The sequence below is a fragment of the Hemitrygon akajei genome, chromosome 5, assembly GCF_048418815.1.
Source record: "Hemitrygon akajei chromosome 5, sHemAka1.3, whole genome shotgun sequence".
Taxonomy (NCBI): domain Eukaryota; kingdom Metazoa; phylum Chordata; class Chondrichthyes; order Myliobatiformes; family Dasyatidae; genus Hemitrygon; species Hemitrygon akajei.
In genome coordinates this window covers 40,893,262-40,916,000 of record NC_133128.1, presented here as the reverse complement: position 1 = coordinate 40,916,000, position 22,739 = coordinate 40,893,262, and the positions used below count along the sequence as shown (strand labels likewise).

Below are 22,739 nucleotides of genomic sequence, written 5' to 3'. Positions count from 1 at the left end.
TGGAAGCCCTTGTTAACTAAAGGAAAAAAATGGTTGATTGAGAATCAGTCTGCAGCTGCACTCCGACCATAACTAACCCGTCTGAAATTCATAAGAGAAATATTTGTTAGAAATTTGTCAAAATGTTGCCATATACAACCCTGAGATTCATTTTCTAGCAGACAAATAAATACACCACAATCAATGAAAAACTACACACAAAGACCAGCAAACAAAAATTATGCAAAACAATGCAAATTGCAAATTTAAAAAATCAAATAATAATAAATAAATAGATAAATAAATCTGAGCACATGGGTTGCAGAGACCTTCGAAGTGAGTCCATAAGTTACATTCAGAGTTGAGTCGAGTGCAGTTATCCACACTGGCTCAGGAGCCTGATGGTTGAAGGGTAATAACAGACCCTGAAACTGGTGGTGTGGGACCCGAGGCTCCTGAACCTCCTTCCTGATGGCAGCAGCAAGAAGTGAGCATGGCCTAGATGGTGGGAATTCTTGATGCTGGATGCTGCTTCTTGTGGCAGTGTTCTTTGTAGATGTCCTCAGTGGTGGGGAGGGCTAATCCTGTCATGGACTGGGCTGTATCTACCACTTTTTGTAGGCTTTACCGTACTTGGACATTGGCGTTTCCATACCAGGCCATTATGCAACCAGTTAGGACATTCTCCATTGTGCATCTATAGAAGTTTGGCATACCAAATCTGTGCAAACTTATATAAAAAAAGGAGAGGTGCCGCTCCGTCTTCTTTGAAATTGCAAAAATAAATTCCAATAAGAAAAAGTGATGTGTATTAAAAACCTTTTATGATGCATTAGCTCATAATTGTTTTCAAATGCCCTGCAGTTTTCTTTTTTTTTAAATTTGCTGTAATGTTTAATTGTTTTAAAATTTTAATTGTTCCAGAATGTTAGAAACATTATAAACCATTCAATGAGTTTATAGTAGGTGTGACAGCTGTTAAGGGGAGAAGGATTGGCCAGTAGCCTGTTTTTTTTTCAGGAATGTTATGTGAGAGTCGTTCAGCAGCTCCAATTCCCTCAGCTCACTGTCCCGCCTAACTCTACATAGAGTCCAGCAGCAGAGCAGGATTTTGTTGAGATTCCCCAGCATTACCCTCTTGGATCTTGTGCTTGTTCTGAGAACGGTTGATTCAAATGGAGGTCGTAGAGCTCTAAATTAGAAGGCAAAAGGAAATGGATGTTAATTTTTTAGCCTTCTCCTTTTATTTTAATTTTAAATAGATTTAATGCTTAAATATGTTTGCCAACTTTAATCATTTTTAAATATCTCTGATGGAACTTTGCCAGCTGACAAAGGGCAGTTTGTCAGCACGGCTTCATCACTGCTAAACTGGAGTTGGAGACTCTGGATGCGCAAAATAGAAGTTGTTCATCTGGATCAGTCAAGGACAGTTAAGAGGGGCCTTCGGCAGACTTGGATCAGCAAGCTCTTCCCCTTTATTTTCAATATCTCTAGCCTCAGCTTCGAGGTGAACATCTGAACAACTACACGGATCAGTTCCCCTGTATCAGATCAATGTTAGAACAAATCAGTAGCCTCCAGAAAGATTTTCCTCCTTTTCTTGATTCATGTAAGCATTCCACTTCAACTCCCAAATGATGTGCTGTTTTGCTCTAGCTGTCTCCAAAGAGATCCAGCCCCTCCACCACACCAACAGGATGTGAGCATTTAGAACATAACAGCTTTCTTTTCTCATCGCTGAATTGCATGTGACTTCTATTTCCTTCCCTTGAGAAAACTAAGACAGGAAATTGTTCAAATTAAGTCAATGAGTAATTGCATTTACAGACTTGACTCTGTTCTTTAAAATGTTAAGCCAAATATTACAACAAATCGTCAGCAATCTTTATTATAAAGAAAACTGGTAACAGATGGAAAATGCTTTATGCATTTAATATAAATTCCATTTTATTGCAACATTGACTACAAAATTAAAATTCAAGAGCTCAGCTATTGTTTCCATTTGCATTTCTCTGATACACCCAAGTGACATTTATGTTTTTTTGAGTAATAAGAAACAGGTGAATGAAAATTCATTATGATGTTTTTCTTAGGCACTTAAAATCTCTTGCTCCAATGAACTCTTTTCCTTATTTATCCCTGTCTTGGTCTTAAAAATAAGGGTACATAGATGTTCCAAAGGAAATTCTCAATTTAAGTGATACATTTTGGTAGTGAGATCAAGGACTAGACACACACACAGACTCTAGGGAATGCTGATGAACACAGCAACCTTGGGGCATTACCCAAGAATCCCTGTAAGTGGCAGCACAGCTGAAAGGGCAGTGAAGAAAGCAGGTGGGACATGCGTCTTCATTGGCTGTGACATAAGAGGTAAGAGCTGGGATGTCATGTCACAAATTTATAAAATATTGGTCAGGCCACACTTGTTGCATTCTGCTCACCACGTTACGGGAGAGGACGCAGCAAAGACTCCAGATTGTTTCCGTCCCTGCAACATGGCAGTTATAAGACATCAAGAGAATTTTTTTCAAGTGGTCTTGTTAGGATCTGTAGGAAGCACAGATTCAAATTTAATATTGAAATAAATATCCAATGTCTGATCAATGACTAAGTCTCCAAATCTTAACTTCAACCAGGACTTCGCTAAACTAACATCAGAAATTACTGTAATGAGATGATATTCATAAAAGATCACATCTCGCGTAACATGAATTCAGGCAAAAATCTGACTGATTAGAAGTCAGAAATACATACAGAACATGTTGCTAACTCCAGTATGGATGGAGCCCAGTGTGAGCAAACTGAATGAAGTACAAGGGAATTAAAGGGGTATTGACCTGAAACCTTGGCTCTGGTCCTCTCTCCACAGATGCTGACTGATCTACTAATTGCTTCCAGAATTTTCTGGCTTTGTCTCATTAATATGGCCATGTGGTTCAACTGGAGAGAGTTATATTGATTTATTTTATTATTTTGTCAAAGCAAGGGTGTAGATTACTATCAACAATGGTAGAAAGTAAGTCAGAAAAGGACTTGTTCAATGTAAAGATTTAGAGACTGGAAGTGCTACCTCAGTCTTAATAGAATCAGGGTGTCAGGCAATTATTTTATCCAAGGTAGGAGGGACTGAGTTGAGTTTTGTATTACATTAGGATATCCATAATATGCCAAATGGCAATGGAAAGTTAGCAATGGTCCTGAACACCAAGCTCTTAATCAACATCCAGCTTGTGACACAACTATGTAACTGTGAGCACAGAACACAACTACAGCTGTGAAGATTCCTGCTGCATCTGATGACCCTATGATCTCTGTCTCAGAGACCGATGTTAGGCTGTCTTTAAAGAAAGCCAACCCTCACAAGGCAGAAGGTCCCAATGGAGTACCTGGTAAGGCTCTGAAAACCTGTGCCAACCAACTAGCGGGAGTATTCAAGGACATTTTCAACCTCTCAGTGCTATGGGTGGAAGTTCCCACTTTCTTCAAAAAGGCAACGATTATACCAGTGCCAAAGAAGAATAATGTGAGCTGCCTTAATGACTATCACTTGGTAGCACTCACATCGACAGTGATGAAATGCTTTGAGAGGTTGGTCATGACTAGACTTAACTCCTGCCTCAGGAAGGACCTGGACCACAATGGGTCAAAGGCAGACACAATCTCAATAGCTCTCCATGTGGCTTTGGACCATCTAGACAACACAAACACCTACGTCAGGATGCTGTTCATTGACTATAGCTCAGCATTTAATACCATAATTCCCACAATCCTGATTGAAAAGTTACAGAACCTGGGCCTCTGTACCTCCCTCTGCAATTGGATCCTCGACTTCCTAACTGGAAGACCACAATCTGTGCAGATTGGTGATAACATATCCTCCTTACTGACGATCAACATTGGCACACAACAGGGGCATGTGCTTAGCCCACTGATCTACTCTCTATATACACATGACGGTGTGGCTAGGCATAGCTCAAATACCATTTATAAACTTGCTGACGATACAACCATTGTTGGTAGAATCTCAGATGGTGACGAGAGGGCATACAAGAGTGAGATATGCCAACTAGTGGAGTGGTGCCGCAGCAATAACCTGGTACTCAAAATGTCAGTAAGACGAAAGAGCTGATAGTGGACTTCAGGAAGGGTAAGATGAAGGAACGCATACCAATCCTCATAGGGGGATCAGAAGTGGAGAGAGTGAGCAGCTTCAAGTTCCTGGATGTCAAGATCTCTGAGGATCTAACTTGGTCCCAACATATCAATGCAGTTATAAAGAAGGCAAGACAGCAGCTATACTTTCTTAGGAGTCAACAAATACACTCAAAAACTTCTATAGTTGTACCGTGGAGAGCATTCTGACAGGCTGCATCACTGTCTGGTATGGAGGGGCTACTGACAGGACCGAAAGAAGCTGCAGAAGGTTGTAAATCTAGTCAGCTCCATCTTGGGCATTAGCCTGCAAAGTACCCAGGACATCTTTAGGGAGCGGTATCTCAGAAAGGCAGCGTCCATTATTAAGGACCTCCAGCACCCAGGGCATGCCCTTTTCTCACTGTTGCCATCAGGTAGGAAGTACAGAAGCCTGAAGACACACACTCAGCGATTCAGGAACAGCTTCTTCCCCTCTGCCATCCGATTCCTAAATGGACATTGAATCTTTGGAAACTACCTTACTTTTTTTTAATATGCATTATTTCTGTTTTTGCACTTTTTAATATCTATTCAATATTTGCAATTGATTTACTTGTTTATTGATTTTTTTCTCTCTGCCGGGTTTTGTATTGCATTGAACTGCTGTTGCTAAGTTAACAAATTTCACGACTCATGCCAGTGATAATAAGCCTGATTCTGATTCTGACATAATCAGTCAAGGAAGTTACAGATGTGCTGAAAGCACACTGGCTTGCTGATAGCAATTATAGAATTAAGCTACACGTAAAAGCATGGATTTGTTCTCTGGTTTTATGGGTAACGATGGCAAATGCTGCACACTTTTTCCAGCAATTTACTACGCTAAGACGGTTCAATATTTTTAATCGAACAATTATTTTTGCTGTGGATGAAAACTAGAATGCACAATTGACCGCATTCCTCGTGTATATCTCTTCTTCTTAAGCCCATCAGCGCTACTGCAGCTTGCCATAGTCCGAAAGAAGCTGGGCTGGTCTTTCAGGTTATCCCCAGGTATAGTCCTCTTAGCTGAAGATCTGATGAGGTCTTTGGGGCTTCTGTTGGTGTTTCTGTAGCTCTGGGCTTTTATGTGATGGGGTTGCTAGCCCCATGCCCAGCCCTCCTCCTTTCACAGCCGGGCTTGGGGCTGCCTATGGTGGAGTTAACACAAAGTACACTGCAGATGCTGTGGTCAGATCAAGACGTACAAAAAAGCTGGATGAACTCAGCAGGTCGGGCAGCATCCGTTGAAAGAAGCAGTCAACGTTTCGGGTCGAAACCCTTCATCTCGACCCGAAACGTTGACTGCTTCTTTCAACGGATGCTGCCTGACCTGCTGAGTTCATCCAGCTTTATTGTACGTCTATGGTGGAGTTATATACCTCCTCGGTGCTCTGAATTTTGTGTTCATCTGAAGTGTATCCCCAGTGACTACAACAAGGCAGATGAATACTTGTTTAATGTCTTTTAGTAATTCCTGAGCCAGTCAATGTTCTGCCAGTGAAACCATGGTCTTTTTTTGTTTTGTTTTTTGTTTTTTGCACCATCCTCTTATTTATTTATTTACTTGTTTGTTTGTTTGTTTGTTTGTTTATTTATTTATTAAATTTTAGAAAATTACAAAGAATAAATGTGATGATAAATAGTGAGAAAAATAATATCAACCCTCCCCCCCTTAACCCTTATCTAAAGAAAGGAAAAAAATGAGAAAGATTGCCTGGATATCGGAGGATCCCCACATGCTCCATGGAGTTCAAAATAATTTTAATATTTATTTTTACTTTCCCCAATTACTTTATAATTTAATCTTCAAAGGACCTATGTATTTAATCCTATCTTTTGTAGGTATGGGAGACAAATTTTCAAAAATATATAATTCCTTTCATTTTCTTAATATATGTTAAAACTCTTTTTCTTTTCACAGGTCCATTAATTCCATTAACATTAAAACTTTAAAAATTAAGTAAATTAATCATTCATAATACCTTGGGAACTCTTTAAAATTCTCCATGTTGCTATGAGTTTCTCCCCAACCATCCAGGCAAAAAAGAAGAAAAATAGAAGAAAGATAACTAATATATAAGAAAAAAAAACAAAGTACCCCCCCACTAATGTTGCGAATAAAAAGAACACACCATTCCCCCCCCCCCATTTTATGGGTCATGGCAATCGCCATGATTGTACACGTGAAACACGCAGCCATCGATCAGCAGCTCTTCCAGCTCCCCCGCAAAAAAAACGAAAATATATTAGTGAAGAAAAAAAAAATTAATGTCTCTACTCCCAATTAATACTCCTCAAATTTTTTTTATATATAAATGTCCATCAAGTCCAACCTTGTTTCAGTCTTCATCATTAGTCCATTTCATTTCTATAATTCTTTACTTCTTCGTGGACATCAGGTAATTCTTGTACAAATTCCTCCGCTTTCCGGTAGTCAACGAAGAAACCATGGTCTGTAAGTGAATTGTAACAAAAACAATTGTGGTCAATGTCCTTAAATACCTCTATCCCTGCAGAGCTTATTTGCAGATAACGGTATCCTGGACAGTCATGGGATTTTTTGGAACCACATAATTAGTATTTATATTCCTTATCTGCCAGTGTGAAGTGTTGCATTTTGTGAGATTGTGTAAAGGCAAATTTCACAATTGATTCCAGCATTGATGGACACTGAGTCTTGGGTCCAAGTCCATTTCTCCCTGAGGGTGGCCACACAAGTTGATAGCATGGTAAACAAGCTATGTGGTGTCCTTGCCTTTATAAGTCATGGAATTAAGTTCAGGAGTCAGGTCGTTATGTTGCAGCTTTATAACATTTCAGCAAGGCTGCATCTGGAGCACTGCTTTCATTTCTGGTTGCCCATGATAGGAAGGATTTGGAGAGGGTACTGAAGAGGTTTACTAGGTTGCTGCCTGGGTTAGAGGATATCTGTTCTAAGGTGAGATTGGACACACTTGGGTTATTTCCTCTGGAGTGCTCACTTCATATTTCACATCATACCAGACAGTGATAATAAACCTGATTCTGGTTCCGAGAGAAGACCTGGTGGAAGTTTATAAAATATGAGAGACCTAGATAGAGTCAAAGTCAAAGTAAACTTATTATCAAAGTACATATATGTCACCATATAGTACCTCGAGATTCATTGTCTTTGCTGGCATTCACAGGAAAATAAAGAAATGCAATAGAATTTATCACAGTCATAAACAAAGACTGACAAACAACTAATGTGCAGAAGAAGACAAACTGTGCAAATTTTTAATAATCAGTTTCGAAGACAAATTTGAAATTGAGTCTATATCTTATGGAATCACTTCAGAGTTGAGGTGAGTGAAGTGGTAGTGGGGACAGATAGAGGCATTTAAGAGGCTCTTAGATGGGCACATGGATGAGTGGAGAATGGAGGACAACTGACCATAAGCAGACAAGTGGCATTAGTGAAACCAAATCAGGATAACAATGTGGGCCGAAGGGTCTGGTCCTGTGCTATACTATGTTTTATGTTCTGTCTGACACCACAGATAGTTGTAAATTCAATGTTACTGCACCCATTTGACTTTTAATATCTTTCAGGCAGTGTATTTAAATAAGGTTCTGTCGACTCTTAGGTACGAGAAAAGATGTAGAATAGGGAAGTTCTGCTGCTAGTCTAGTCATCTTTCACATTATCAGACAACATAATCTATGAAAAGGAGAACGTCATTGAGGGGGATAGCCTACTGAGTCTTTGTGGGTGTAAGTCAGGAACAGAAGGGACCAATCAGTCTATTGTGAGTATTCCATGGGCCCTGAATAGCAACAGGAACACCGAGGAGTAGATCAGTAGGCAGAGTTTGGAAAGGTGCCAAAATAACACGGTTGTTGTCGTGGGTGACTTCAACTTCCCTAGTATTGATTGGCATCTCCTTAATGGAAGCAGGTTAAATTTCTCAGGTGCCTCCAGGGAGGATTCCTGGCACAATATATGGGCAAGCCAACTAGAGGAGGGGCCATGTTGGTTCTAGTACTGCACCGTAAACCTCCATCAGGTGACAGGTCTCTCTGTGGGTGAGCATTTCATAGACAGTAACCACAACTCCCTAAACTTTAGCATACCCTTTGACAAGGATAGGAACAGATGGTATGGGAAAGTATTTAATTCAGGGAGGGCAAATTATGATGCTATTAGGCAGAAACTTGGGGGTGTAAATTGGGAACAGACATTCTCATGGAAATGAACAGCAGGAATATGGAGGTTGTTTAGGGAAAACTTGTATGGGGTTCTGGATAGGTTTGTCCCTTTGAGGCAGGGAAGGGATGGTAGGAAGAAAGGACCATGGTGACAAGAGAGGTGATCAGGAGTAAAACAGGAAACATACCTGGAGTCAGAGGAGGTAGGGGCTTGTAAATGAATATTCACCAGTGAGAGGGACCTGGACAAATGTGAGGTCAGATTCAGAATAAGATTAATTTATGTATTTATCGGTTGTTTATTTATTCAGTTGTTTTGTATTTTCTCAAAAAATATAGCGAGGTACATGGTTTGAGTTTAACAAGGAACATAACCCAAGGATGTGCCACAAATATTGCCACACATTCTGGCACCAATATAGCATGCCCGCCATGTTCACAGAAACACACAAATCGGCATAAAATGGGCTAATGTGCTGGTCCAGGTTAAGAAAGATGTAGTTCTGGAACTTTTGAAGTACATTAGGATAGATAAATTCCCAGGGCTGGGCGGGAAGCAAGGGAAGAGACTGCTGCATCATTGGCAAAGATCTTTGTGGCCTACTGGCCAGAGGAGTAGCATTAGGGATTGGAGGATGGCAAATGCTATTCCCTTGTTCAAGAAGGGTAATAGAGACAGTCCTGGGAATTATAGAGCCGGAGTCTAACATAAGTGGTGGGAAAACCATTGGAGAGGATTCTTAGAGACAGGATTTATATGCATTTAGAAATGCATGGTCTGATCAGGGGTCACCAACATGGCTTTGGCGGGGGCAGGTCGTGCCTCACGAGCCTGATTGATTTTTTTCAACAGTGACAAAACAAATCAAGGAAGGTAGAGGGGTGGATATGGTGAATATGGACTTTAGTAAGGCATTCAACAAGGTTCTCCAAGGTAGGTTCATTTAGAACATCAGGAGGCATCAGGATCCAGGGAAACCTGGCTGTGTGGTTTCAGAATTAGCTTGCCCACAGAAGGCAGAGTGTGGTATATTCTGCCTGCAGGTCCTTGATTAGTGGTGTTCTGAAGGGATCTGTTCTGGGCTTCTTGCTCTTTATGATTTTAATAAATAACTTACAGTCCTGTGCAAAAGTCTTCGGCACATATATAAAGCTAGGATGCCTAAGACTTTTGCACAGTACTGTAGTGATTCTACATATTGTACCGTACTGCTGCCACAAAAAAACAAAAACAAATTTCATGACGTATGTGTGATGATAAACTTGATTCTGATATGTATCTCTATTGGGAACTGAGAATGTGAAGGGGTCAGGGAGAGGAGAATCAGGCAGTGACTAATGGGGTACCGCAAGGCTCAGTGCTGGGACCCCAGTTGTTTACAATATATATTAATGATTTAGACAAGGGAATTAAATGCGGCATCTCCAAGTTTGCGGATGACACGAAGCTGGGCGGCGGTGTTAGCTGTGAGGAGGATGCTAAGAGGATGCAGGGTGACTTGGATAGGTTAGGTGAGTGGGCAAATTCATGGCAGATGCAATTTAATGTGGATAAATGTGAGGTTATCCACTTTGGTTGCAAGAACAGGAAGACAGATTATTATCTGAACAGTGGCCGATTAGGAAAAGGGGAGATGCAACGAGACCTGGGTGTCATTGTACACCAGTCATTGAAGGTGGGCATGCAGGTACAGCAGGTGGTGAAAAAGGCAAATGGTATGTTGACATTCATAGCAAAAGGATTTGAGTACAGGAGCAGGGAGGTTCTACTGCAGTTGTACAAGGCCTTGGTGAGACCGCATCTAGAATATTGTGTGCAGTTTTGGTCCCCTAATCTGAGGAAAGACATTCTTGCCATAGAGGGAGTACAGAGAAGGTTCACCAGATTGATTCCTGGGATGGCAGGACTTTCATATGAAGAAAGACTGGATCGACTAGGCTTATACTCACTGGTATTTAGAAGATTGAAGGGGGATCTTATTGAAATGTATAAAATTCTAAAGGGATTGGACAGGCTAGATGCAAGAAGATTGTTTCCGATGTTGGGGAGGTCCAGAACGAGGGGTCACAGTTTAAGGATAAAGGGGAAGCCTTTTAGGACCGAGATGAGGAAAAATTTCTTCACACAGAGAGTGGTGAATCTGTGGAATTCTCTGCCACAGGAAACAGTTGAGGCCGGTTCATTGGCTATATTTAAGAGAAAGTTAGATATGGCCCTTGTGGCTAAAGGGATCAGGGGGTTTGGAGAGAAAGCAGGTACAGGGTTCTGAGTTGGATGATCAGCCATGATCATACTGAATGGCGGTGCAGGCTCGAAGGGCCGAATGGCCTACTCCTGCACCTATTTTCTATGTTTCTATGTTTCTATGGTTGGAAAAAGAGGAAGGGGAGGGAAGGACCAGAGAGACATTATGTAATGATTAATAAACCAAATGTTTGGAAACAAATGCCCTTGCCTGGTGTGTCAGCACCTACGCCATCTCTTACCCCTGGCACTCCTTCTCTGCCACCTGTCCCACACTCCTTCCATGACTCTCCACCCTGGCCATTCCCAATATCCTTTCCTCCCGCCAGATTTACAAACTCAATCTCTGCTCCATGTTGACAAATACAGTACTATACAAAATCTTATATATATACCTGTCTGAGACTTTTGCACAGTACTGTAGATGAGGAAGTGAAAGGATGGGTTAGTAAGTTTGCAGATGGCACAAAGGTTGGTGGTGTCGATAATGTAGAAGGTTGTCGTAGGTTACAATGAGACATTGACAGGATACAAAGCTTGGCTAGGAAGTGGCAAATGGAGTTCAATCCAGAAAAGTGTGAAGTGATACACTTTGGAAGGTCAAATTAGGTGACAGAATGGAAAGTTAATGGCAGGACTCTGTGCGGAGGATAAGAAAGATACTGGGGTCCATGTCCACAGATTCCTCAAGGCTGCTGTGGAAGTTGATGGGGTGGTTAAGAAGGTGTACAGCACGTTGGCCTTCATTAGTTGAGGTTATTTTGCAGCTCTATAAAACTTTGGTTAAACCACACTTAAAGAATTGTGTCCCGTTCCGGTTGCCTCATTATCAGAAGAATGTGGACACATTAGAGATAATGCAGTGGAGATTTACCAGGATGCAGCCTGGATTAGAGAGCTTGTCTTATGAGGATAGGTTGGATGAGCTACTGTAGGTCTTTTTTCCTTGGAATGTAGGTGAATGAGGAGACTTAATAGAGGCGTATAAGATGATAAGAGCTGTAGATTGAGTGGATAGTTAAAGCCTTTCCCCAGGATGGCTATGGTTAATATGAAAGGACATACTTCTAAGGTGATTGGATGACAGTATGGGGAATGTCAGAGCTAGGTAGTTTACAGAGAGAGTGGTAAATACACTGCCAGGGGTAATGGTATGGGTAGATAAATCAAGCACATTTAAGAGGCTCTTAAATAGGCACATGGATGGAAGAAAAATGGAGGGCAATGTGAAGGGAAGGGTTAGATTGATCTTGGAATATGTTAAAAGGTTGGCACAAAATAACATAGTGAGCTGAAGGGCCTGTACTGTGCTGTATTGTTCTGTGTTCCATGTTTATCTCACTGCAGTGGATCTTTTCCATACAGCAATTTACCACCCTGTTGTCACAGATTCCAAAAATCCAAAAGTAACATGTTGGCTGTAGAATTGTTCTTGTTTTAGTCAAACACTTTACCTTGTCATGCACGCCCATGTTTAGTGGATTCTAGCAATTAGAAATGCTTAAGTTCTGTTGAAACTAATTAATGCAGCATTTCCAAAATATGAGACTATCTCTAATCAACACCTGCCTTTGTATATGTGCATACATCTTATCCCTCTGAATCCCCTCCAGTAATTTACCTACAACAGATTTTAGACCTACTGGTCTATAGTTCCCAGACTTTTCTTTGCCACTCTTCTTAAATAAAAGTACAACATTATTTGCTACCCTCCAGTCTACTGGAACCTCGTCTGTGATTAATAGTGATGCAAGTACCTCAGCCAGAGATTCTACAATTTCTTCTCTAGCCTCCCACTGGTCAGGACTTGAAGATTTTTCAACCTTTATACCCTTCAAGACATTCAGCATTTCCTACACTATAATGTGGACGGTCCCCAAAACTTTACTAATTAATTTTCCTAGTTCCAAAGTCTTCATTCTTTCTCCGTGGTAGAGACAGAGGAGAAATAATGACTAAGGACCTTGCCCAACTTCTGTTGTTCCACAGAAAGATATGTCCTTTGGTCTTTGAGGGTCCCTATTCCTTCTTCAATTGCTCTCTTTTACTTGGCATAATTTATTTATTATTATTTAATTATTTATGGTTTTATATTGCTATATTTCTACACTATTCTTGGTTGGTGTGACTGTAACAAAACCCAATTTCCCTTGGGGTCAATAAAGTATGTCTGTCTGTCTTTTCCCTTAATGTACTCATAACATTTCTTTGGATTTTCCTTAATCTTCTCTGCCAAAAGTGATGGGAAGAGTTGTCCCTATGATGAAGTTGGCTGAGTCTACAACCCTCTGTGGCCTTTTTCAATCATGTGCATTGGAACCTTCATACCAGGAGGTGATGTAACCAGTCACAATACTTTCCAAATCCACACCGGTAGATATTTATAAGAGTCTTTGCTGACATACATAATTTCCTCAAGCTTCAAATGATGTACTGCCACTGGTGTGCCTTCTTCATGCATCAACATATTGAGCACAGGGTAGTTCCTCTGAGGTGTTGATGCCCAGGTACTTGACGCTTATCCTTTCCACCGCTGAAACCTCAGTGTAGTTTGGTGTTCTCTTAACTTCCCCTACCTGAAGTCTACAATCAATTCCTTGGTCTTACTGAAGCTGAATGCAAGGTTGTGTTTCAACACCACTCAATCAGCTGATCTTTCTTGCTCCTGTACACCCCCCATTGTCATCTGGAACTCTATGAAAAACAGTGGTGTAATCAGCAAACTTATAGATGGTGTTTGACCTGTACCTAGCCACGCAGTCACAAGTGTAGAGTGAATAGAACCATGGGCTAAGATCCGTTCCTTAAGGAGCACCTGTGCTGATTATCAGTAAGGATGAAATGTTATTACTGATCTACACTGACTGATCTTTGGATGATGAAGTCAAGAATGCAATTGTAGAGGGAGGTACAGAAGCCCAGGCTGATTGTGTTGAATTACAATCTTGTTATATATAAACAACAACCTGACGTAGGTATTGCTGTAGGAGAAAAGGCCATCGCTCGGAGGGTGGCAAACCTTTGTATTTCTCCACTCCAGAGCGCTGTGGAGGCTCAGAGGTTATGTTCAATCAAGCACAGATCGATAGATTTCCAGACACAAGGGGGGATCAAGAGTAAAAGTATAGTTCTGAAAAATAGCACTGAGGCAGAAGATCAGCAGTGACCTTGATGAGTGGCAGCGTGGACCTGAAGAGTTGCTTAACTGATGAGGCCACACTTAGGTTGGAGGAACAACACCTTATGTTCCATTTGGGTAGCCTCCAACCTGATGGCATGAACAACAATTTCTCAGACTTTCAGTAATGCCCCCCCCCACTTCATCATTTCCCATCCCCTTTTCCCTCTCTCACCCTATCTTCTTGACTGTCCATCGCCTCCCTCTGGTGCTCCTCCCCCTTTTCTTTCTTCCATGGCCTTCTGTCTCTTTCACCAATCAACTTCCCAGCTCTTTACTTCATCCCTCCCCCTCCAGGTTTTACCTGTCACCTGGTGTTTCTCTCTCACCTCTCCCCAAATCTACTCCTTTTAAATCTACTCCTCAGATTTCTCTTCCAATCCTGCCATAAAAATTTTGGCCTGAAACATCGTCTGTACTCTTTTCCTAGATGCTGCCTGGCCTGCTGAGTTCCTCCAGCATTTTGTGCATATGGCTGGCTCCTTATGTTCGTTAGGATAATTGACTGTACTGCTTTCATATTATAGGACATTCTTTGTCTTATAGACACCTCGCAGACACCTTGCTGTGAACGTCCAATGGAGACAGACCCAAAAAATGATGTAGATGGAGCCAGGAGGATGGAGTGGAGGGTGAAGGTGGAGACAGCTGCTGGTGGGAACCTGACCTGTATTATTCACATCCTTTCCCCCACCCACAATTCCATCAATCATCACTGTCCCCATTACACACTTCCCCTCTCCCCTTTATCTTCTCTCTCCACTCGTTGTTCAGATGTTTCTTTGAGCTAAAATGTCAACAGGGACGTTTCCTGAACAGAGGCTGTTCGGCCAGTTGTTTCTTTGTTACTCCAGATTAAAGCATCTGCAGTCCCCAGTATCTGTTATACCCTTTTGTAAGATGTGTGCTGCAGTTGTTTAATCATTTTAAAATGACAAGCATGGACAAACAGCTTTTTTTTGCAGAATTTTCTCAGGCCATTCTAGCTATTTAATTTCAAGGGGCAGTGTGCAAAAACTATTTGGGGGTGTGAGGACCCACTGTCTGTGTACAGTAACTGTCTGGGTGTGTGAGGACCCACTGTCTGTGTACAGTAACTGTCTGGGTGTGTGAGGACCCACTGTCTGTGTACAGTAACTGTCTGGGTGTGTGAGGACTCTCTATCAGTGTACAGTAACTGTCTGGGGGTGTGAGGTCCCACTGTCTGTGTACAGTAACTGTCTGGGTGTGTGAGGAGTCTCTATCAGTGTACAGTAACTGTCTGGGGGTGTGAGGACCCTCTATCTGTGTACAGTAACTGTCTGGGAGGGTGTGAGGACCCTCTATCTGTGTACAGTAACTGTCTGGGGGGTGTGAGGACCCTCTATCTGTGTACAGTAACTGTCTGGGGGTGTGTGAGGACCCTCTATCTGTGTACAGTAACTGTCTGGGGGGTGTGAGGACCCTCTATCTGTGTACAGTAACTGTCTGGGGGGTGTGAGGACCCTCTATCTGTGTACAGTAACTGTCTGGGGGTGTGAGGACCCTCTATCAGTGTACAGTAACTGTCTGGGGGTGTGAGGACCCTCTATCTGTGTACAGTAACTGTCTGGGGGTGTGAGGACCCTCTATCTGTGTACAGTAACTGTCTGGGGGTGTGAGGACCCTCTATCTGTGTACAGTAACTGTCTGGGGGTGTGTGAGGACCCTCTATCTGTGTACAGTAACTGTCTGGGGGGTGTGAGGACCCTCTATCTGTGTACAGTAACTGTCTGGGGGGTGTGAGGACCCTCTATCAGTGTACAGTAACTGTCTGGGGGTGTGAGGACCCTCTATCTGTGTACAGTAACTGTCTGGGGGTGTGAGGACCCTCTATCTGTGTACAGTAACTGTCTGGGGGTGTGAGGACCCACTGTCTGTGTACAGTAACTGTCTGGGGGTGTGAGGACCCACTGTCTGTGTACAGTAACTGTCTGGGTGTGTGAGGACCCACTGTCTGTGTACAGTAACTGTCTGGGTGTGTAAGTGTGGTGAACTAGATATACCTGTCTGACTGCTCCTGTGGCTCCTCCCACAGACCCCTGTATAAAGGCGACTGTGGGCTGCTGCTCTCCCTCAATTTCCCCAGGATGTAGTGCTGTTTATTCTTCCAGTCAATAAAAGCCGATATCTCGTTTCCTAAGTCTCAGCGTGAGTTATTGATGGTGCATCAGTAAGGACCCTCTATCTGTGTACAGTAACTGTCTGGGGTGTGTAAGGATCCTCTATCTGTGTACAGTAACTGTCTGGGTGTGTGAGGAATCTCTATCAGTGTACAGTAACTGTCTGCGGGTGTGAGGACCCTCTATCTGTGTACAGTAACTGTCTGGGGTGTGAGGAATCTCTATCTGTGTACAGTAAATGTCTGGGGGGTGTGAGGACCCTCTGTCTGTGTACAGTAACAGTCTGGGGGTGTGAGGACCCTCTATCTGTGTACAGTAACTGTCTGGGGGTGTGAGGACCCTCCATCTGTGTACAGTAACTGTCTGGGGGTGTAAGGACCCTCTATCTGTGTACAGTAACTGTCCGGGGGTGTGAGGACCCTCTATCTGTGTACAGTAACTGTCCGGGTGTGTGATGACCCTCTATCTGTGTACAGTAACTGTCTGGGTGTGTGAGGAATCTCTATCTGTGTACAGTAACTGTCTAGGTGTGTGAGGACCCTCTATCTGTGTACAGTAACTGTCCGGGGGTGTGAGGACCCTCTATCAGTGTACAGTAACTGTCCGGGGGTGTGAGGACCCTCTATCTGTGTACAGTAACTGTCCGGGGGTGTGAGGACCCTCTATCAGTGTACAGTAACTGTCCGGGGGTGTGAGGACCCTCTATCTGTGTACAGTAACTGTCCGGGGGTGTGAGGACCCTCTATCTGTGTACAGTAACTGTCTGGGGTGTGTAAGGATCCTCTATCTGTGTACAGTAACTGTCTGGGTGTGTGAGGACCCTCTATCAGTGTACAGTAACTGTCTGGGTGTGTGAGGACCCTCTATCAGTGTACAGTAACTGTCTGGGTGTGTGATGACCCTCTATCAGTGTACAGTAACTGTCTGGGGTGTGTAAGGACTCTCTATCTGTGTACAGTAACTGTCTGGGTGTGTAAGGACTCTCTATCTGTGTACAGTAACTGTCTGGGTGTGTGAGGAATCTCTATCTGTGTACAGTAACTGTCTGGGTGTGTGAGGAATATCTATCTGTGTACAGTAACTGTCTGGGGTGTGTAAGGACTCTCTATCTGTGTACAGTAACTGTCTGGGTGTGTGAGGAATCTCTATCTGTGTACAGTAACTGTCCGGGGGTGTGAGGACCCTCTGTCTGTGTACAGTAACTGTCTGGGGGTGTGAGGCCCCTCTATCAGTGTACAGTAACTGTCTGGGGGTGTGAGGACCCTTTGTCTGTGTACAGTAACTGTCTGGGGGTGTGTGGACCCTCTATCTGTGTACAGTAACTGTCTGGGTGTGTGAGGACCCTCTATCTGTGTACAGTAACTGTCTGGGGGTGTGTGAGGACCCTCTATCTGTGTACAGTAACTGTCTGGGTGTGTGAGGACCCTCTATCTGTGTACAGTAACTGTCTGGGTGTGTGAGGAATCTCTATCAGTGTACAGTAACTGTCTGGGGGGTGTGAGGACCCTCTATCTGTGTACAGTAACTGTCCAGGGGTGTGAGGACCCTCTATCAGTGTACAGTAACTGTCTGGGTGTGTAAGGACCCTCTATCTGTGTACAGTAACTGTCTGGGTGTGTGAGGAATCTCTATCTGTGTACAGTAACTGTCTGGGGGTGTGAGGACCCTCTATCTGTGTACAGTAACTGTCTGGGTGTGTGAGGAATCTCTATCAGTGTACAGTAACTGTCTAGGTGTGTGAGGAATCTCTATCAGTGTACAGTAACTGTCTAGGTGTGTGAGGACCCTCTATCTGTGTACAGTAACTGTCTGGGTGTGTGAGGAGTCTCTATCAGTGTACAGTAACTGTCTGGGGGTGTGAGGACCCTATGTCTGTGTACAGTAACTGTCTGGGGGTGTGAGGACCCACTGTCTGTGTACAGTAACTGTCTAGGTGTGTGAGGCCCTTCTATCTGTGTACAGTAACTGTCTGGGGGTGTGAGGCCCCTCTATCAGTGTACAGTAACTGTCTGGGTGTATGTGGACCCTCTATCAGTGTACAGTAACTGTCTGGGGGTGTGTGAGGACTCTCTATCAGTGTACAGTAACTGTCTGGGGGTGTAAGGACCCTCTATCTGTGTACAGTAACTGTCTGGGGGTGTGAGGACCCTCTATCTGTGTACAGTAACTGTCTGGGTGTGTGAGGAATCTCTATCAGTGTACAGTAACTGTCTAGGTGTGTGAGGAATCTCTATCAGTGTACAGTAACTGTCTGGGTGTATGTGGACCCTCTATCAGTGTACAGTAACTGTCTGGGGGTGTGTGAGGACTCTCTATCAGTGTACAGTAACTGTCTGGGGGTGTAAGGACCCTCTATCTGTGTACAGTAACTGTCTGGGGGTGTGAGGACCCTCTATCTGTGTACAGTAACTGTCTGGGTGTGTGAGGAATCTCTATCAGTGTACAGTAACTGTCTGGGGGTGTAAGGACCCTCTATCTGTGTACAGTAACTGTCTGGGGGTGTGAGGACCCTCTATCAGTGTACAGTAACTGTCTAGGTGTGTGAGGACCCTCTATCTGTGTACAGTAACTGTCTGGGTGTGTGAGGACCCTCTATCTGTGTACAGTAACTGTCTGGGGGTGTGAGGACCCTATGTCTGTGTACAGTAACTGTCTGGGGGTGTGAGGACCCACTGTCTGTGTACAGTAACTGTCTAGGTGTGTAAGGCCCTTCTATCTGTGTACAGTAACTGTCTGGGGGGTGTGATGACCCTCTATCTGTGTACAGTAACTGTCTGGGGTGTGTGAGGCCCTTCTATCTGTGTACAGTAACTGTCTGGGGGTGTGAGGCCCCTCTATCAGTGTACAGTAACTGTCTGGGTGTATGTGGACCCTCTATCAGTGTACAGTAACTGTCTGGGGGTGTGTGAGGACTCTCTATCAGTGTACAGTAACTGTCTGGGGGTGTAAGGACCCTCTATCTGTGTACAGTAACTGTCTGGGGGTGTGAGGACCCTCTATCTGTGTACAGTAACTGTCTGGGTGTGTGAGGAATCTCTATCAGTGTACAGTAACTGTCTAGGTGTGTGAGGAATCTCTATCAGTGTACAGTAACTGTCTGGGTGTATGTGGACCCTCTATCAGTGTACAGTAACTGTCTGGGGGTGTGTGAGGACTCTCTATCAGTGTACAGTAACTGTCTGGGGGTGTAAGGACCCTCTATCTGTGTACAGTAACTGTCTGGGGGTGTGAGGCCCCTCTATCAGTGTACAGTAACTGTCTGGGTGTATGTGGACCCTCTATCAGTGTACAGTAACTGTCTGGGGGTGTGTGAGGACTCTCTATCAGTGTACAGTAACTGTCTGGGGGTGTAAGGACCCTCTATCTGTGTACAGTAACTGTCTGGGGGTGTGAGGACCCTCTATCTGTGTACAGTAACTGTCTGGGTGTGTGAGGAATCTCTATCAGTGTACAGTAACTGTCTGGGGGTGTAAGGACCCTCTATCTGTGTACAGTAACTGTCTGGGGGTGTGAGGACCCTCTATCAGTGTACAGTAACTGTCTAGGTGTGTGAGGACCCTCTATCTGTGTACAGTAACTGTCTGGGTGTGTGAGGACCCTCTATCTGTGTACAGTAACTGTCTGGGGGTGTGAGGACCCTATGTCTGTGTACAGTAACTGTCTGGGGGTGTGAGGACCCACTGTCTGTGTACAGTAACTGTCTAGGTGTGTAAGGCCCTTCTATCTGTGTACAGTAACTGTCTGGGGGGTGTGATGACCCTCTATCTGTGTACAGTAACTGTCTGGGGGGTGTGAGGCCCCTCTATCAGTGTACAGTAACTGTCTGGGTGTATGTGGACCCTCTATCTGTGTACAGTAACTGTCTGGGGGTGTGTGAGGACCCTCTATCAGTGTACAGTAACTGTCTGGGGGTGTAAGGACCCTCTATCTGTGTACAGTAACTGTCTGGGGGTGTGAGGACCCTCTATCTGTGTACAGTAACTGTCCGGGGGTGTGAGGACCCTCTATCTGTGTACAGTAACTGTCCGGGTGTGTGATGACCCTCTATCTGTGTACAGTAACTGTCTGGGTGTGTGAGGAATCTCTATCTGTGTACAGTAACTGTCTAGGTGTGTGAGGACCCTCTATCTGTGTACAGTAACTGTCCGGGGGTGTGAGGACCCTCTATCTGTGTACAGTAACTGTCTGGGTGTGTGAGGAATCTCTATCTGTGTACAGTAACTGTCCGGGGGTGTGAGGACCCTCTATCTGTGTACAGTAACTGTCCGGGGGTGTGAGGACCCTCTATCAGTGTACAGTAACTGTCCGGGGGTGTGAGGACCCTCTATCTGTGTACAGTAACTGTCTGGGGGTGTGATGACCCTCTGTCTGTGTACAGTAACTGTCTGGGGGGTGTGAGGTCCCTCTATCTGTGTACAGTAACTGTCTGGGGGTGTGAGGACCCTCTATCTGTGTACAGTAACTGTCTGGGTGTGTGATGACCCTCTGTCTGTGTACAGTAACTGTCTGGGGGGTGTGAGGTCCCTCTATCAGTGTACAGTAACTGTCTGGGGGTGTGAGGACCCTCTGTCTGTGTACAGTAACTGTCCGGGGGTGTGAGGACCCTCTGTCTGTGTACAGTAACTGTCTGGGGGTGTGAGGACCCTCTGTCTGTGTACAGTAACTGTCTGGGGGTGTGAGGATCCTCTGTCTGTGTACAGTAACTGTCTGGGGGTGTGTGGACTCCCTTATCAGTGTGTAGTACATATATGTGGACGTGTGATCCCAGTCAGGTGAGCTTGTGGGTCAGTAGATACTTGTACAGCACTCTACCTATGACTTCAGGAAAGACACGTCTGAATATCTAAATAATGATGACTTTGTTAGTAAAAGTTGTTTTTTCTGGCTCCAGTCTTGTCTCACAACAATATGCTGACAACCTTGCCAGAAATTATTTTTGTGTGTGACATCACTTGTGTGAACTGAGGGACAGTAGCACTGGGATTCACACAAATCTCACTCAGATCAATTCATCCTTATTCACCTCGGGCGCGAAGTCATTCAAAGATGCGTATCAGCGACACACTAGTGTGAATTTCATCTGCACAAATATTTGCTGGGGAGCAGGAAACAGAATCCATTTCTCAGAACATTCTTTTTAGTGCTAAACCAATCTGCCGGAGGAACTCGGCTGGTTGAAAACCTGTGGCGGGGTAGGAGGGATTGCCCAGCATCTGCAGCCTTTAATGCCTCTAATTTCTATCTGCGTCAAAATCTCTTCCATTCCCAGCGCCTAAGCATCCCAAGCGGATCATTGCTTACCAAATCGAGAGGCTGGGATAGGGCTAAAATACACATCGAGAACAACAAAGGTTGAGATACCCCAAAAGTTTACAACCTTCAGATTTTATTTCAAATTTGAGATTTGGGTCTACTTCTGTACTAATATATTTCCCCTCATTTCCAATTGTGCGTCTAATAAATTCCGTAATTGCCCCTGCTAGTCTGCCTTCAACGGTGACCAAAATCTAATAACCCTTGCCAAGTTCTTCTCAACTTGCCGCTCATATCTTTCGAGCAGCCCATTTCCTTCGATTGGCCTAAATGCTGAGTAGTTTCCGTTCAATGGCTTCCTTCCAGCAAAACAAACAACCGAACTTGTCGTGAGAAGAGGAAGTACTGAACGACACCGAGAGAGTCGGAACTTTGAGAAAGAGCAGCGGCATCCAGAATTGCAACTTACGGTTCCAGCCATTGAAGCAAAGTTACTAAAGCGAAAATACCACGAATGAAATTGAGTTTCAATACTTAATTCTAATCGTACGGAGGTACAGCCTCGGTTATGTATTCCTGACTGCAGCGGCTGGTAAAAAAAAATAACTTACTTCATTATCAGGTGAGATCGAAAAATATTTTACCGCAGGCAGTGTAACTGTTAGGGAGAAACTTTGATTAAAAGCCAAATCTGTGGTCACTTTGCTCGCTAAGAATCCGACAGGCACCAGCCGTTCGGAGGAGACTGGCCACTCTCTTTGAGGGAGACTCCAGTTGCGTTTACTGGTTTTTCCTCTACGCGGGCGAACGGCCGAAAGTAACGCACTGCGCTGTCCCACAAACACGAGGTGAATTTTGTGGGTTAGAGCTATCTCTGCAGCCGAGCTGTTTGGGAGTTGACTCTGATTTTGACATCCTCGAAACCCCCCTCGCGTCCGATGGTAGGCTTGTCTGCTGGATCGGACCACAGCGTTGTGTCACTGGGATGTGTGTGGCTCTGGGGGGCGGATGGGGTGTCCTGACAGACAACGAGTTTGGCATCTGAAAGAGAACCCCACTCGGCAAGTTATCGAAGGCAAGCCGACGGAAGGACGATTTGTTTGAAAGGTCTGGTGGCTAAGGCGTAAACTGAAGAAGATCCCCTTTGCCGTTTCGGTTTCATTGCTGCCAGCCTCTTTGGACTCAATCTCTTGTGGATTCCATGTCGCTTATGCCCGTCAAAGTAGGCGAATGCGTTAGAAGAGCGCGATCTTTGATATGGTATTCCCCCGCACGCAAATCGTTTATTTTTAATCTGCCTTTAGTACGTGAACTTGCACATTGCATTTGCAAGTTGCGCGTGAATTCATAGTTTGAGGAGACATTTGGGTGCAATTGGCGTTGGTAAATGCATACCTTCATTGACAACCTTTCCCCCATCATGTTTAGACGTGAATGCGAAGTTCGGAATCACGTGGATTGCTTGTCTGAAACGTGATACTTTCCCCCTTAAGTTGACACTGATAAAGTAAAACCTGTATGAACTGGTACGCATGCTGAAGAGTTTAACCAATGTGTTTAATAATCTGGCAGACCTACCAGTGAAATCCTA

At 44.0% G+C, this 22,739-nt stretch overlaps 1 protein-coding gene and 1 long non-coding RNA gene across 2 annotated transcripts in view; one reads left to right on the top strand and one right to left on the bottom strand.

The window, feature by feature from the left end:
• Nucleotides 1-334: 334 nt before the first annotated feature.
• On the bottom strand, nucleotides 335-22,338 carry LOC140727673 (uncharacterized). Its single transcript, XR_012098898.1, has 3 exons — nucleotides 21,760-22,338; nucleotides 6,495-6,614; nucleotides 335-1,171 (listed from the first exon to the last, which is right to left on the bottom strand). It is a non-coding gene; the product is annotated as an uncharacterized lncRNA (long non-coding RNA).
• LOC140727672 (uncharacterized) overlaps nucleotides 21,439-22,739 on the top strand; it is a 55,079-nt gene continuing 53,778 nt past the window's right edge. Inside the window, exon 1 of the mRNA XM_073045308.1 lies at nucleotides 21,439-21,770. The gene's annotated coding sequence lies outside the window, so the exon portion shown is untranslated. The remainder of the gene's footprint in view (nucleotides 21,771-22,739) is intronic.